This window comes from Amphibalanus amphitrite, unplaced genomic scaffold, assembly GCF_019059575.1.
Source record: "Amphibalanus amphitrite isolate SeventyFive unplaced genomic scaffold, NRLGWU_Aamphi_draft 001430F_arrow, whole genome shotgun sequence".
NCBI lineage: Eukaryota > Metazoa > Arthropoda > Thecostraca > Balanomorpha > Balanidae > Amphibalanus > Amphibalanus amphitrite.
The window spans coordinates 60,133-75,155 of NW_024882923.1; the positions used below are offsets into that span (position 1 = coordinate 60,133).

General features: G+C 51.5%; 1 protein-coding gene across 1 annotated transcript in view; it reads right to left on the reverse strand.

The window, feature by feature from the left end:
* The window catches only part of LOC122373008 (protein sidekick-like), a gene marked incomplete at its 3' end in the record, with an annotated part of 129,687 nt that overhangs the window by 59,995 nt on the left and 54,669 nt on the right, over positions 1-15,023 (reverse strand).

Consider the following 15,023-nt stretch of genomic DNA (forward strand, 5'->3'; position numbering starts at 1 on the left):
TGCAAACACCGAGATATGTGTCGTTCGCGGCGGCGGCTCCGTGGGCCCGCCGGCCCTAAGAGTGGACGCCCCGGACTTCACGGCCGAGTTCGACCCAGACAGTGCCGAGTGGACAGTCGGCTGGAAGTGGACGAGTGGCGTCGGTCCCGACTGTCTGTGTAACACAGTAACGGAGTACAAGGTACCGGTAACCGCGCGGCCGGCATTCAATGCAGAACTCACTGAGTGGATCAACAATGGGTGGTTGCAGCCCTATGATCAGGGGACAGACTCTGCGCCTCGGGGACTGCTCCCACTGATGGCGGTCGAACAGCCGGCAACTAAGGTCCGGCCGGTGCTCGACTACCGGGAGCTAAATGGCCACGTGACCGCTCACACAGCCGACGCTGACGTGTGCGCCGACCAGCTTCGAAAGTGGCGGCGACAAGGGAGCCGCGTGGCGGTGGTCGACCTGCGAACGTGCGTTCCCAGCTCGAGGGTGAGTGCTTCGAGGATCTTTCCATGGCGCTGCGCGAACTATCAGTCACGTGTAAGTCCTTTGAGCAGTGCCGTGACAGTCCCCCACGCGACATAATCGTGATTTCATTCAGAGACCAGAGAGTGATGAAGACGCTGCATGCCTTTCCCCGCCATTCCCGGCTGCCAGATATCCTCTGCAAAACACACCTCCCACTTGGGTACCAACAACCCGTACTTGTAACACCCACTTTATTTTACCGTCTCCACCCGCTTGTGTTACTCGATGTTTATTTTACCGCCTCTTTTTCGTTTTCATATCATATAGCCATGTCTCTCGTTCAGCGCCGGCCGCGCGGGGCCGACTTTGCCGACTCTGCCGACTCTCCCGAGCTCCGGCTGAGCTGCGCCAACCCCGCGTGCCGCGCCGCCGCTCAAGGCATGTCCGTCACGATCGCACGCATGCCCCTCTTCGGAGGATTTAGCGGCGCGCGCTATTCAACTATCTCGACTCCGACTGTTACTGAACAAAGCCTTAGATCTACCGTTTACATACTTGTCCATCATAGTTTAGTCACACTTAGTTAGTGCCAGGTGCGCCGCGGCCAGTACATCGGTGTAAACTCCGCCCCGTACCCATTTTTCTAGCCACTAGCGCACTGTAACGTTTCATTTCCGCTCATCGCTAACCACTAGGATCGTAGGACGTGGAATGCCCGAGACTAGCCCGGGACATTCCCACCAGTGCAGAGGCAGGCTCCGGCTGGCTCTCAACGGTGCACAACAGTGAAACTCGACTCTGGTGACCAGTGGCCCAGTGACTGTTTGCCTCTGGTCTTCAACCTGATCTCCGCTCTGCTCCGCTGTCTACAAGTAAATACAAGAAAATATAACTATCTTCAACGTCTTTTCTTCGCGGGTCAGCCTCACGTCGGCCGTGCCCGACCCAGCACGCTAAAACGGCCGCCTATACACTGGTGCCTCCGACCCGGGTCGCGATCGTCTAGATGTCGGCTGAGCTGCGCAAATACATCAACCTACTCGCAGCCAAAATCTATATTGCCGTCGGGACCGCCGAGGTCATTGCGGACCTCCTGTCCGAGTCTGAAACGGAAGACTCGACGCCGACGACCGACCCACCAGCTCAACGGAGCCAGTGTTGCTGCCGTCCCCAGCCGCGTTGCCTGAACTGCCAGCAGCCAAAGCAACCACAGCAGCTAAACGCATCTACAAGGCCGACTAACTGCGCAAAGACAACCACCACCGACACCGAGCCACACGCGCCACCTCCGACCTCTCGGCGCTCGACTACATCTTCTTGTTCCGGACCTCCAACGCTTCACTTCTCTTCACCGAATCAAAGCGACTGCCCCGCAGTCCCGGCGAGCACTCGCTTACTGAGGGCGGCCAGAGCCGCACGACTCCGCCGGATCACCGCCGAACACCAGGCGATACAAGCCGCGAACGCCCAATCCGCAGCAGAAGAAGAATCACTCGTATCTTCGCTGAATACCAGGCACAACTAGCCGCCAACACCCAGGCAGCTGCAGACGCCGGTTGGGACGGTCCCGAGCCCCCACCTGCTCCGTACGCCTGGACGGTTTGAACCCCGCCCATATCGGACGCGCCGACTGGCCCGACAGACTCCGCTTAAAAGGTACTGGTCTCACACAGTGGTGTGATTTTTCAAGAAAATATAACTATCTTCAACGTCTTTTCTTCGCGGGTCAACCTCACGTCGGCCAAGCCCGACCCAGCACGCTAAAACGGCCGCCGTTAAAAAAAAACGGCCGCCGTTACATACTGAACGCCTGACACAGGCGCCAAGACGTCAGTGCAGCGGTGTCCCTATAAGATGGGTTATAAGAGAGAAGATCTGGTGCCAACAAGAAGCAGACTCCTGGACGCTAACAACCGGGAGATGCAATGGTTCGGTACTGCAACATCACTCTTCAGCTCGGGAGCGTCAAGCACGCCGTCGAAGCTGCAGTCGTCAATAAACTGAACGGCCATCTGCTTTCCTAGCACGACAGCATCGGGCTTCAAGTGAGAGCTACCCTCAACAAATCCTCTGCATAAGAAAGCAAGCAGCCGTTGGAGTCTCAACTTATTACTGATCCGACACACCCACACCCAGTGCCCTCGCTTCTAGATCTCAGAGGCGGCGGACAGTGCGGAAGGGTGGAAACGAAGCGACAGGCTGTGGAAAATGATCGTGCGGTCGCAGAGGTGACGGACAAAGCGAGAGAGTGTGAATCGAGCCTTGCGATCCATAACCGACGTTACACCTGTTTATATTACTTCTTGCTTTTTTACTACCTAAAAGAATGTCTTGAAAGACAGCCTTTAATTACTGTTAAGTGCTATCCTAATGACCAATGTAGGCTTTTGAAAGAAGGTCTTCAATAACCGTAAAAAATGGCTTGCCAATAACTGGTCAGTGTCTGTACGCCGACGAGGCTACAACACTGAGACCCGACGGCACTTCACGCTGCTGGTAAGCTGGGTCGAAGGTAGGTTCCGACACTAATGACCAGGGTAGGCTTTTGAAAGACAGTCTTCAATAACTGTAAGATGCTCTCCTAATGACCAGGGCAGGCCGCCCATCGTGCTGCCCTCAGCGCCAGACACAAGTCGGACGAGAAGGTAAGGCTATTTTGGACATATCGCAGCCGGGAGGTGACAGCATCAATGCCGGTATCGATCCCGACTAATTCACAGTCATGTACAAGCCCTACAAGTCCGTCGACGAAGCTATCCGTCTCATATTCGCCGTAGAAAGCGCTGAGGCCCTCCTCCACGCATTGTATGAAGTCGAGCTCGTCTCCACAGTGCGCTTCAGGGTCATTTGGGTATTGGGTATGACGATAAGCAATAGTGGCCAATGTCATACCCTGGACAAGACCAACATGTTATTAAACCGTGGAGACCATGAGAGCATTATTCATAAGAACCTGGTAGAATCCCAAGGCAGCGAATTCTACACAAGCTAATGTAGGGACGATCGTTGTAGGTGTTTTGCTTTGTTGTGTCGCGTCGGCCACCGCCGAGTCGGCGCGCGGTGCGCGGGCCGGCCCCGAGCCGGTGACCCTGCAGGCGCTAGCACGGTGTGATATGTTTTTGACGCGCGCGACCTATCGGGAGAGAGCGGCAAAACCTTTCTCGGGCGCGGGCGCCGCTATCGCCACAGCGACACCTACCGTGAAACGTCGGCCCCAGTGGCCCCAGTGTGCGCCCGTGCCCCGCGCCGTGAATAACCTGTTGCTGTGTGCAGCTAGGTTGGCTCGTTTTCTTTGTTGCGCCCCATCTTTTGGGTAGCCCTTGTTTTCTTCTGAATGGTGAGTACGACCCACGTGCTGGGGAATCGCTGGACCACCGCGGTCGGCTCATATTTTTCCCTTTTGCGTCGTCTATGCGTACGCAGGCGGCGATTCCGCCGCCACGCGCTCCGTCTCGCCAGCCCGGCTGACGCTACGGGAGACTTCGGAATCCTCTCTCATTTTCTTATTCTTCTCTCTCGCAAAGTGCTCGCCGCGTTACTGTGACTGTCGTGCCCCCTTACCTCCTAGGGTGCCAGTTGCGCGTGGGTGCGCGTGGCCGTTACGGTATTCTGCGGCGCGCATGACGTGGGGTAAATGTTACAATACATAGACCCTTACCCACCCGTCATGGCTTTGCGAGCGCAGCGGGACGGAGAAATGTTTTTGTGCGCGAAAGGGAGGAGCGAAGGAGGCAAGCGGAGCCGGAACCGTGCGCCACCGTCAGTCGATTGGTTTAGCCTCGGATCGGTTGATGGGGCGTATCCATCTCGAGCTAGTATGTACTATGTAAGCGCGGGGTGAAAGCAGCTCGGGGGCTTAGTGTCTGCTACCCGAGGTGGTGGCAACGCTGAGCACCCGACCGCTCTTCACGCTGCTGGCATCTGGCTCGAGGTAGGTTCCGACCACGCAGGGATTGTCACGGGCTCACGGACATCCCCTAGCTAGGTAGGAGCAACCGAGGAGGGTTAGGTTGATTTGCGTGGCGTAGGGTAGAGTTAGGGTAGAGTCATGGTTTGTGGGTATTAAGATTGCAATATTTCATTCGGCAGTCCTTTATACCGATTTCGGCATTTTGAGAAGTGTGAATAAATGGAGGGATAAATCGATAGCGTCTTTTGGTAATGAGATGAGTCGAAGGAGAACGGAGGTTGAGCGGAGTCAGATTCATTCGGTGCCTAGTTAGTCATTATGGCTCAGGAGCTTAGCTCCAAACCCAGGGTTCCCTACCAACCGCGTGTACCCCAAAATGGCAGAGTTATTCACCTGAACCACGATGCATAGTTAAGTACATTTAGTTTAGAGGACAGTGGCCCGGGTGGCAGACGGGTAAAAGGCTGGGAGACGTCCCGGCCGACCACTGATCCTGTAGAGTAAAGCAGAGATCCGGAGGGGAGGTAACAAAGGGCCTGCAGGACCGGCCTAAGTCCCCCTCACACTAACAACACTGAAAATCACCGAATTGTGAGCAAGAACATCGTCTTTCGTTACGGTCACGAAACTGCCGTCAACTGGAAAGTAAAAAAAAAAAAACAGCACCTGACCGGAGGAGCAGACCAATGGACTCCCAGGTGGGAGATGAAGTGCATCTGCTTGACGAAAGGATCATAGAGGGCAATATGCGCAAACTGCACCGCCCATGCAAACCAGCGTATCGGATCGTCAAGAAGCTGGGACCGCTTAGCTATGAAGTTGAGCGACCTGATCGATGGAGAAGAACAGTTCGAGCACACGTGGAGCGGCTGAAACCAGCTATTCCGGAGATGGTGTGGAGTATCATCCATCAGGAAATGGATATCTACCAAACCATAGCCGCCGCCACTCGCTTCATTGGAGTAGCTGTTATCACGTTCCGACAGGAGGTGAAGCAGTTGTGTAAAGCCATGGCTCACACACAGAAGGGAGAGGTAACCCCGGCGATTTTACCACTAAAACAGCTTAGAACAATTCTGGCCGAACTCCAGCAGAAACTCCCAGAAGGATAGACTCGTACAGCATCGTCATCCAACAACGTCATCGACCTATACGCAACACTAGCAATCCTAGCAGTACCACTATCAGACGGATGGGAGGCGCACGTGAGGGTGCCACTGATGTACCAACCCTATGCACAATTTGAGCTGTATAAAGTGACACCAATGCCCACCCACTTCTTGAACTCTGCCGCAGACTCTGACCAAGAAAGCTGTCCAGGGATGCCTCCGCTGGCCACAGCAAGACGAAGAAACCCCTGGACAAGCTACGAATGAACTACCTTTTCAAACACTTGTACGCAACATTCCACCGCTATAAGCAGGGTTGCCCCACGTGTCAGGAGAAAGATCGAGGGTTGAAGCACCAAGCGCCAATGGGAGCCATGCCAGAGCCACTTGGAGCATGGCACACGGTAGCAGTAGATGTGCTGGGACCATTGCCTCAAACAAGATCAGGAAACAAGTACATAGTGGTCATCACAGACTACCCCACCAAAGTGTATGTACTGGCAGTACCCAAGAGAGATCAGACAGCAGAAACCACGGCGGCTGTTCTACTATCTCTGGAGTATGGTCTGCCAGAGCGACTGATCACGGACAACGGCCCGAACTTTCGGTCCAGGCTTGTCAGCGAACGATGTCGACTATTACAGATATCACATCTCTTCACGACGCCGTATCATCCGCAGTTCGACGGGCTATGTGAGTGCAGTCGGCGGTTATGTGAGAGTGAATGAGTCCATGTCACATGGAGTGACCGTTATAGAGTGAGCCCGATCAGTGTTGACTGGAGGGGTTGCCCGAGGCATTGTGTCAGTGATACTGGGAAGAATGATGTACTGGGCAGCCACTGGGATGAATGATCGATGACGTGATATGACGTGATGCTCGTGTATAAATGTGTGCGTCTGTGTGCCGTTGAGTTGCGATGGACTGCTACTGCTGAATACAGTCTGCTGTAAGTGTTTTCTACCACAGTGAGCGCTATATATTCTCTGGATCTGGCCCATTGTAGCGTTGGGTGTTTGAAGTCGCATTGTTTACTTCAGTGATAGGTTGAGCAGCCAACAGCAAATACACAGCAACGTGACGTGTAATAAGGACAGCGAAGAAGTAAAGACGAACACAGTAAAGACGAACAGCAACGACTTCCTGCGATCCATAACCGACACAACATCTGCTGGTATTATTTCATGCTCTTTTCTTTTACAACCTGAAAGAATGTCTTGAAAGATAGCCTTCCATAACTGTAAAGTGCTATCCTAATGACCAGTGTACGCTTTTGAAAGGTCTTCAATAGCTGTAAAATGCTCTCCTAATGACCAGTGTAGGCTTTTGAAAGAAGGTCTTCAATAACTGTAAAATGCTCTCCTAATGACCAGTGTAGACCTCGTAGACTGCCTATGTTTCTATGGTGTCGTAATGCCGGAAGGTTTAGCGTATAGCGTGTTACTTGTAGTGCCGTGCGCTCGCTGATTTGGGCCTGCGTCGGACTGTGCACGCAGCCGTCGGCCGGCGCGGGATCAAATATCACGTGATGCTTGCACCTGAAATGCAAGAGGCACTGCCAGCTGCTGGGACCAGGGCGCGGCGCGCTGCCACCTACGGCGGTGGTCCAGACGCTACCGACCACCACCCACCGCCGGCCACCGTCCACTGGCCGGCTAGCGATGCCGTCGTGACTGCAGCGGCCAGATCGCGGCACACGGCCGGCTCATGTTGTGGACCGGACGCTACCGGCCACCGCCTACGGCCGGGCCACTGCAGGCCGCGCGCTACTCCCTGTCGTGCCTGCTCTCCCCAAAGAAGGGGGATGATGTATATTTAGTTTTGCCGCGTTTTAGTCATTCCAATTATTGCAGTGTTTTAGTGTTTCTCAGTTGTTACGTATTTGGGCGCCTGTGTTGCTTGTCATTTTGGTTTGAAGAGTAAGGATCCTTCACGCAAATTGTACCGAGTTGATTTCAGCTGTTTTCACTTTGTTTGTGTCTTTTGTCTCTGGTCTGCCGGCTGAGTGCGTTCGGATGTGTTGGCCCGTGGTCTGGTGCGCGGAATGCAGAGCCGAGAAGAACCTCATTTTTCTGGCGGTCGAAGTAGCAGCAAAACTGGCGACGAGGATCTTGAGATAAGTTCTTTGCAATTTGTTTTTAACATGTCGTCCCTGCCTGTGCCTCCGCAATATCAGCCTGGTGACAACTTTGAACGGTGGCTTCGCGGTGTTGAATATTACATGATCGCGTCTGGTATCACTAAAAATCACAGGAAAAGCGCGACTGTACTTACTCTTTTGGGTCTGGACATTCAAGATATTGTTCGTACTTTGCCACACCCACAGGGATTGGATGCTGGTGCCAACGAGTATCAATTCCTTGCAGCCAAGCTCCAAGCCTACTACCAGCGAAGGGTAAACGTCACCTTTGAGAGGTCAGTCTTGCAAGAGTTATCGCGCAAAGAAGGTGAGTCGTTTGAGTCCTTTGTAACGCGCCTTCGCCTTCAAGCTGATAGATGTCAGTTTGATGCCGCTCAGCTAGAGCAAACTGTACTCCAATGAGCTGTTGCACGTGCTTAGAACCAGGAGCTACAAAGAAAGTTTTTTTGACAGACCATCTCTAACGTTACCAGAAGCTCTTGAGATAGCTCGTCATTATGAAACCACGACTCAGTTGGAAGAACTGAACAGGCCTACCTCTGTCCATCGTTTTCCCCGGGACTGAAGAGGGGGGTATTATGTAGGGATATTGTTTGTGTTGGTATCGTTGAGTCGCGTCAGCGGCCGCCGGGTCGGCGCGGTGCAGCCGGCGGCCCGGCGCTAGCGGGTGTTTTGTGACGACATATTCGGCGCGGTGTTTTTGTGCAGGTAAGGGAGGCGCTTAGGAGGCCAGCAATGCCGGACAAATTCACTCGGTAGGACACCTGGGCCCGGCCTCTTGTGTGACTGGTTGAACATCATAGTGTGTTTGGAGCGACATCGGCTGAGGTAGTCTGTATGTAGACGCAAAAACGACATCACCTCATTTCGCAATAAAGACATAAAAAGACAATAACCAAACACACAAACATACACAGGCAGCTCAAAAGCAAACGAATCGTGAGAAAACATTTCATGGCAGCAGCAGCACGCAACCATTCCAAACCGAATGGTTGTGATGATCAGGATGAATATCGAAATGCAAATCAAAAGTGATGATGATGATTTGAGGGGGGGGGGGTATGACGCCCTCTGAGCAGCCCTAATGAGATATTTCGCCAAATATATTCGCCCAAGATGTTCTTACTTCGATGACTTGCTGTATCAATATGACAAAGATGTAGTTGACTTTATACTGGAATCCCGGCTATGTAGAGGTAGCTGAAAATGAAAAGGCGGGTCTTGCCAGTCAAAGTGCGTCATCGACCCCGTCGAACCACCGATTTCCTCTTCGGGCCACATATTTTACATTCCAAATATCACACTCTTTACGAAAAGATTGGCAGCGAAGGATTTCAAAACTCCTCTCCAGGGGCTGTCAAAGGTGGTGACGACCAGCTACGTCTTGCACTCGCTCAAAGCCCCCACAGAGTCATGGTGAAGACGAGGTAATGTCGTAAGCTGTGTGTGTCAGGATGACAGATGACAACAATTAGGCAAAGCCAGCAACAATGGAGCCAATGAAAAACGCACCGCAGGCAAACGAGAAACATGGCGTAACGCCAATCGTGAAGACAGCAATAACGGTGGTAGAAGCAAACAAATCTGAAAAAGACCCAAAAAGAAGACTTGGTGGCTCAAAAAAGATCGCCAAGAGATACAAAAAATAAACATCGTAAGAGCGGCAGAAATCCGAGAATGGTTGCGCAAGACGTATTTTAAAACCTGGATGGAAAGGCGTGACATGTTTTTCCCAGAAAAGAAAGGTCGTCAATATGTCAAACGATTTATCAAAGATCAACATATCAGTTTCACAATACGTGCAATGTGCATAGGCAGTATCATGTAGACAAAAAGGAAACTTTCAGCATTTTAAATAATTTATGAAGAGTTGGCGACATCTCTTTTCGTCACGAAGGCGAGCGAGAGCCATTGAAGTATCACTGAAACCTAATGCATAACAAGTTTGGCTGCATGTACAGGTTTGGCTATCTATTTATGTAGGTTTGGCTATTTGCCGACGCATGTAACTGCTAGTGCCAATGGCAGTGTCACATGTCGTTATTTGTAAAACATCCTATAGTTATCTAAATGCGATGTGCTTCCGTCGCGTTTCCAGCGCAGCTTTCGAAATCATCGCACAAGACGCGAACGGCTCCACCATTCATTCACAAACAACTGTAATTGCTAATGCCAGTGACATGTAGAATGATCGCAAAAACGACAATCTGTGATCAGATTATACTTTTCCCGTTTTATACTTCGGTGTAACCTTCGGTCAGACTAGTAAGTCGTCCCTCGTCAACATGGCATCCAAGACGCAAGATCGTCCCGATGTCAACCCAGACGAACCTATACCATCAGTATCTCAAGGCGGAAAGACAAGAGTCTTCAATCAAAGCCGCAAGCCAAAACGAGCCAAACCACCCAAGCCGTCAAAGCCGCAAGTCACCACGGGTCCCAAGGTCTCGGCGCCATTGGAGGTCCCAAAACCTCAACATCTGAGCGCCAAGGGTACTGCCCTGGCCAACGACCCCTTGTGGCAAGACGCCTTCGTACTAGAAGGAGACAAGGGCTACGTGCAAGTGCCAAAGAAGCGCACATTCGGCGTCACTCTCTGAAATTAGAACTGTACCAGTCAGGCCCCAATCTGCCCGAGTTATACGGCAGTTATCACAACCAGCGCACGACCTAAGCCGCTGACAACTTTAACCGACTGTCTCTCGTCATCGAGACAAAGTTTAACAGGAAAGAGAGTTCAACTCGCGCTCTCCAACGAGGCCAACTGACGTCATCAGAGAGGTCAACTGACGCTCTCCTGCGAGGCATCTTCATCGAGTGGCTTCAAAGGCGTTCAACGCCCAGCGCTACAACAGACGCTCACGCGTTATCGAAACAATCCGTCCCGGTGCGTAGTGAAAGTGATAGTGGAGTGATAGTTAACGAAGCGAACGACCCATCTTCGGTGACACCACCAAAGGTACGTCTCCACATCTCCCGAGTGGCACTGGATTTTAATTTTACTTTTGCAAACTAAAAGTTCAGCGTAACGTAAATGGTTCACTTTATGATTTTGCATTTTTGGATCTCAGTTGTATCAATCATGGCTCAATCCAACTCGTCCCACCTGCATGCTCCTGATTCTGAATCCTCCAAATCCTCGGTGAAGGTAACAAGGAAAAATACCAGTGTTCCCCAACGCCGGCCTCCAAAGGACCGAGAGTTATTAAGAATAAATCCATTTGGCGACAAACCAGACTTATGGCGCGCAGAAATAAACAAAGCCGACCTCTTCGATCCAAATTCTAGTGAGCGAGCCGAACGCCTAGAGCTATTATCAATCATTAACTAAAAAGACACTTATCTTGGACGAAAGGATTACGAAACCCAACAGCGACGCGGCAATCAAGCGCCCATTCAGTCGGAACCTAAATACCCAGATCTTGACAAACTCAGATTCGTGTAATCACTCCGAAAAGCACACAGAATTAGTGCAGTTGATGACTACGCCTGAAATAGGATTACGATGTTTAGGTGAGCCCTTATCATGTTGCAAGAATCTTTTTAGGGAGACATTTACCTCAAGAGTAACGTTTTTTATCAGTGATCGCTTCGCGCGGTTAAGTCACGCATGGTGAATGATGTTGGTCAGTAGCTGTTCATCCATCAGATGGTAATGGTCTACTGTCCAGGTTACCACCTTCGGTTGGAGCTGCATCGTCCACAGGTTCAGCAAGCAGTTCTTGAAGCTTTCTCTTTTCTCTGCAATAAGCTTTGCTTCTGCAAAACATGTTCTGCAGCAACGTCACGTTCTGCTCCAGCAGCGAGTGTTAATCACAATGGGGATGGCGTACTTTGGCACGGGCGTCGATGTCGTGTAGCCCGAGCATTTGATGTTTTCCAGCGGGATCGGACGCCCGACTGCTGGAACGAACTGATGGGCTCGCGGATGTTGTTACCGGTCACCCGGCACGGAATGCGCTGGTATTTGGAGAAATTGATACCGGACGAGATTCCATGGTTGTAGAGAGCATCCTTGCCGCTCTCTGTTGGCACATAGATCTCCCGCGGCTTGCCGTCCCCGCCGACCATAGTGCGTGTCCTGGTCGGGTTTGGACATTCCCAGGACCCGGAACTGATGTTGGTCTGCTTTTTTGAGTAAAGCCGACAAACGTATTAGACAGGTGCACTGCAAATTTCCAGAACCCTTCAGCAGCAATAGGTGACTCCACAGTATTTCACCACAGTTAACGGACAGTTGAGAGCATGGGCGTTACCGCTGCCACAGAGGCTACACGAATATAATCTTGGGTCTAGGGTCTCGAACCTCTCGAAGGGTTGTGTACGACGGAACGTACACCTGAGCTCCGTAATGGAGACAAATGTTTTTTATGAGTGCCCTGCAATCAAGAAACGAAGGTACAATCTGGAACTGATTGTCTAGCAGTTTAGCTAGCAATCCAAATGACGTTGACGTTCAACAGCCATTTGCCGTGATGTAGCACCATGATTGGGGTGACTCATCGGAATGTTACCAGAAGCTTCTGAATACATAGTTTTGCATTGATTTGGACGCATTGTGGATGGATGTTTTCAATAAACACATTTTCTACCGACCGACCAATACCTTTTTAATTTACCAAGCTATTCGCTTTACAAGGACTACGCAGCTCCAGGCAGTCAAAGCCATGGTGGAGTGTCTATATCCCGCCCCTACCCGCGCCTCCCTCGCCGTACCTTCCACAGTGGCGGCCTATGTGGCGCAGGTCGGCGAACTGCTAGCGCACTGGGCGTACCACTTCCCTGACATCGGACTGCAGCTAGCCATGAACATGGCGTGGCTCCAGCGCCGCAGCAACGGACGCCCACTCGCTGAGGTCCGAGCGGCAGACACGAAGGCAAGAGAACCAACGGCCACACGCTAGTTGTGATTGGTGTTATGCGCCTGATCACAGCAAGACCAGACTACTTAACGGTACCTATCTTTTCCTTTATTTCGACACACTTCACAGACGACACTTCGTCATATAGCATAACTACACACAGTATGGTATAACCAGTCAGCGCTGCGCAAGACGGCTCAGACCTGTCACGACAGAAAAGACCTATCTGGCGGACGTCATCAAGCGCCAAGAGCTGAAACGGCAGTCTGAGGCGGCCAACGTGGCGCTCCGCCAGCAGATACTCAAAGAGGAGCAGAGTTCCTTGGCGTGTCGGGCGGTGTGGGAAAAGTGGAATCGTCTTCGTCTCGACCCGGCAGACGACCCGCCATGGTCGGAGGAGGTTCCTGTCAGCCCCGGCTGCGACAGAGGGAAGGGAGGACACCCGAACCCAGCCGCAACAACCCGAGACAATGGCCGACGTACGCGCCTGTCCCAGTGCCAGTGCCGTAGCAGAAATGTGTAGGATACGTCACCCACCTTTTTTGGCGCCGTAGGACTATCGGCAATCGCTTAATGTTTGTAGGACGGTAGCACAATGTTGCAGCTGCTGCGACTTGCCAGCAAAGGGAGGGTGTGTGGAAAGTCATGGCCTTCGGCTTGCGCAACAGCCCTGCGACGTACCAGCGACTCATGTCACATGTGCTATAGGGCTAAATCGGGAAGTTCTGCCACGTGTTCATCGATGCCATAATCTGCTTCTCCAAGACATTCGAAGAGCACCTGGAACATCTAGAGCTTGTCTTTCAAAGACTTGAAGAAGCAGGGTTGAAACTGAAGCCATCAAAATGCTCGTCCACAAGCAAGAGGTAAAGTACTTGGGTCACCTCTCACCTGGAGAGATTCGGCCACACCCAAGCAACGTGGAGAAGGCGCGAAACCTGGAGCCACCGACAAACGTGGCAAGGGCCAGAGCTTTGGTGAGCTTAGCTTCGTACTATCGAAGCTTTGTTCAGGACTTCAGCAAGAGGGCGAGGCCACCCACCGAGTTGACGAAGAAAAACGTGAAGTTTGAATGGGATCCAGAGCAGCAAACTGCATTCAGTTACCATCCATAAGTTTTGCAGTGGTTATTGGAACCTTGAATGCACTGTCATATCAACCCCTTTTACTGTGCCGTTATACCCACTGGTCGGGCCTCCCTTTCCTCAGTCCGAGCAGTGAAGTGGCACCCCCAACTCAGTCTACACAATGAAAAAATATAATCAAGCCTCAAAAGTGAAAGCATCTTCCATCACATGTATTTGTAAGCAGGGTGAATGACTGACTGATAAATGTACCGTGCTTTATCTTGGACAAGTCATCATCTCGGTATTATGACTAAAAGCTTCGGATGACTTGCCCCAACAATTCAAGTGTTATTGGCCGGCATATCTTCCCGTGCTATACGCCATACTCTTTCTAACGAGTTACAAGTTGGCTCCTCTCATCACCGCGCTGCAAACTGGCGCCCGATCAACTCCACCCCCAGTTCACTGGGCTACACTGTGCTACGACACATGCGACGCCGCCGTGTGTATAAATGGTTTCTCCGGTATATGTACCTACCTGTTTTGATAAATAGTGCAGTTGTCTCCTCCGTTCTTGCCTGTTTCTGGTTCCTGGTACGAGTTACAGTCTCGATCTAGCGTTGCCGCAACATGGATAGCCGCTTGCCCGATGTTTCTCCAGCGCAGATGTCCCGCGAGCCGAGTCCTGTCCCTGAGGGCTCGGCGTCCCGGACTCGGACGCGTCCACTGTGACGTGCGTGCCCCAGCGCACCGATCTAGATGGAGGACTATGCGCGGGGACCAACCGTGGCGTATTGCAAATTTGATTTTCGACACCAAGTCAGCAGAGTTGCTCGAACCTAAGAACCCACCAACAGAAACATTGGAGACCTGACAAACGTCTAGTTAGAAAGGCACGAAAAAACGCACGAATTTGATCTCATTCTTTGCAGAAATGGAGAGACCAAGAATGATCGGATCGGTCGACAGCTTTTATGGTCAGCAGAATCTGCAAGAATGGATTCAAATGGTCAACCGAGGGGCTCAGTTCGCCGGCGGCTGAACCGACGGTGCAACAATCAAAGCAGCGATGTTTCGCCTAAAACTACACGTTCTTGTGGTCCACTTTTTTGCGTTAATTATTTCAAGAATCAATTTTGATATATAAAAAATGGAAGACCATATTCTATGGCCTTCAATTGCATTGAAAATGCATATCACCGAACATGAGCACTACTTCACTGCTATTTGTTAATGCTTGAACGGTTAGTAAACCACTCCAAGCGAATTATTTGCTTAACTTTAATGCAGACCATGCAACCAAAGCATCGCAGCGCACCACGGACGGTGGTCCAAGCGAAGCGGCGCCGCAAATACCAGGCCCAAAGTGAGTACTGGTCACTATTTTAGGTAATCTACATCATTACAGCAAGTAGAACATTTTCAGTTGACTTATATTTCCTTGAAATAATTTATTAATAAGTCAATAATAATTAGGA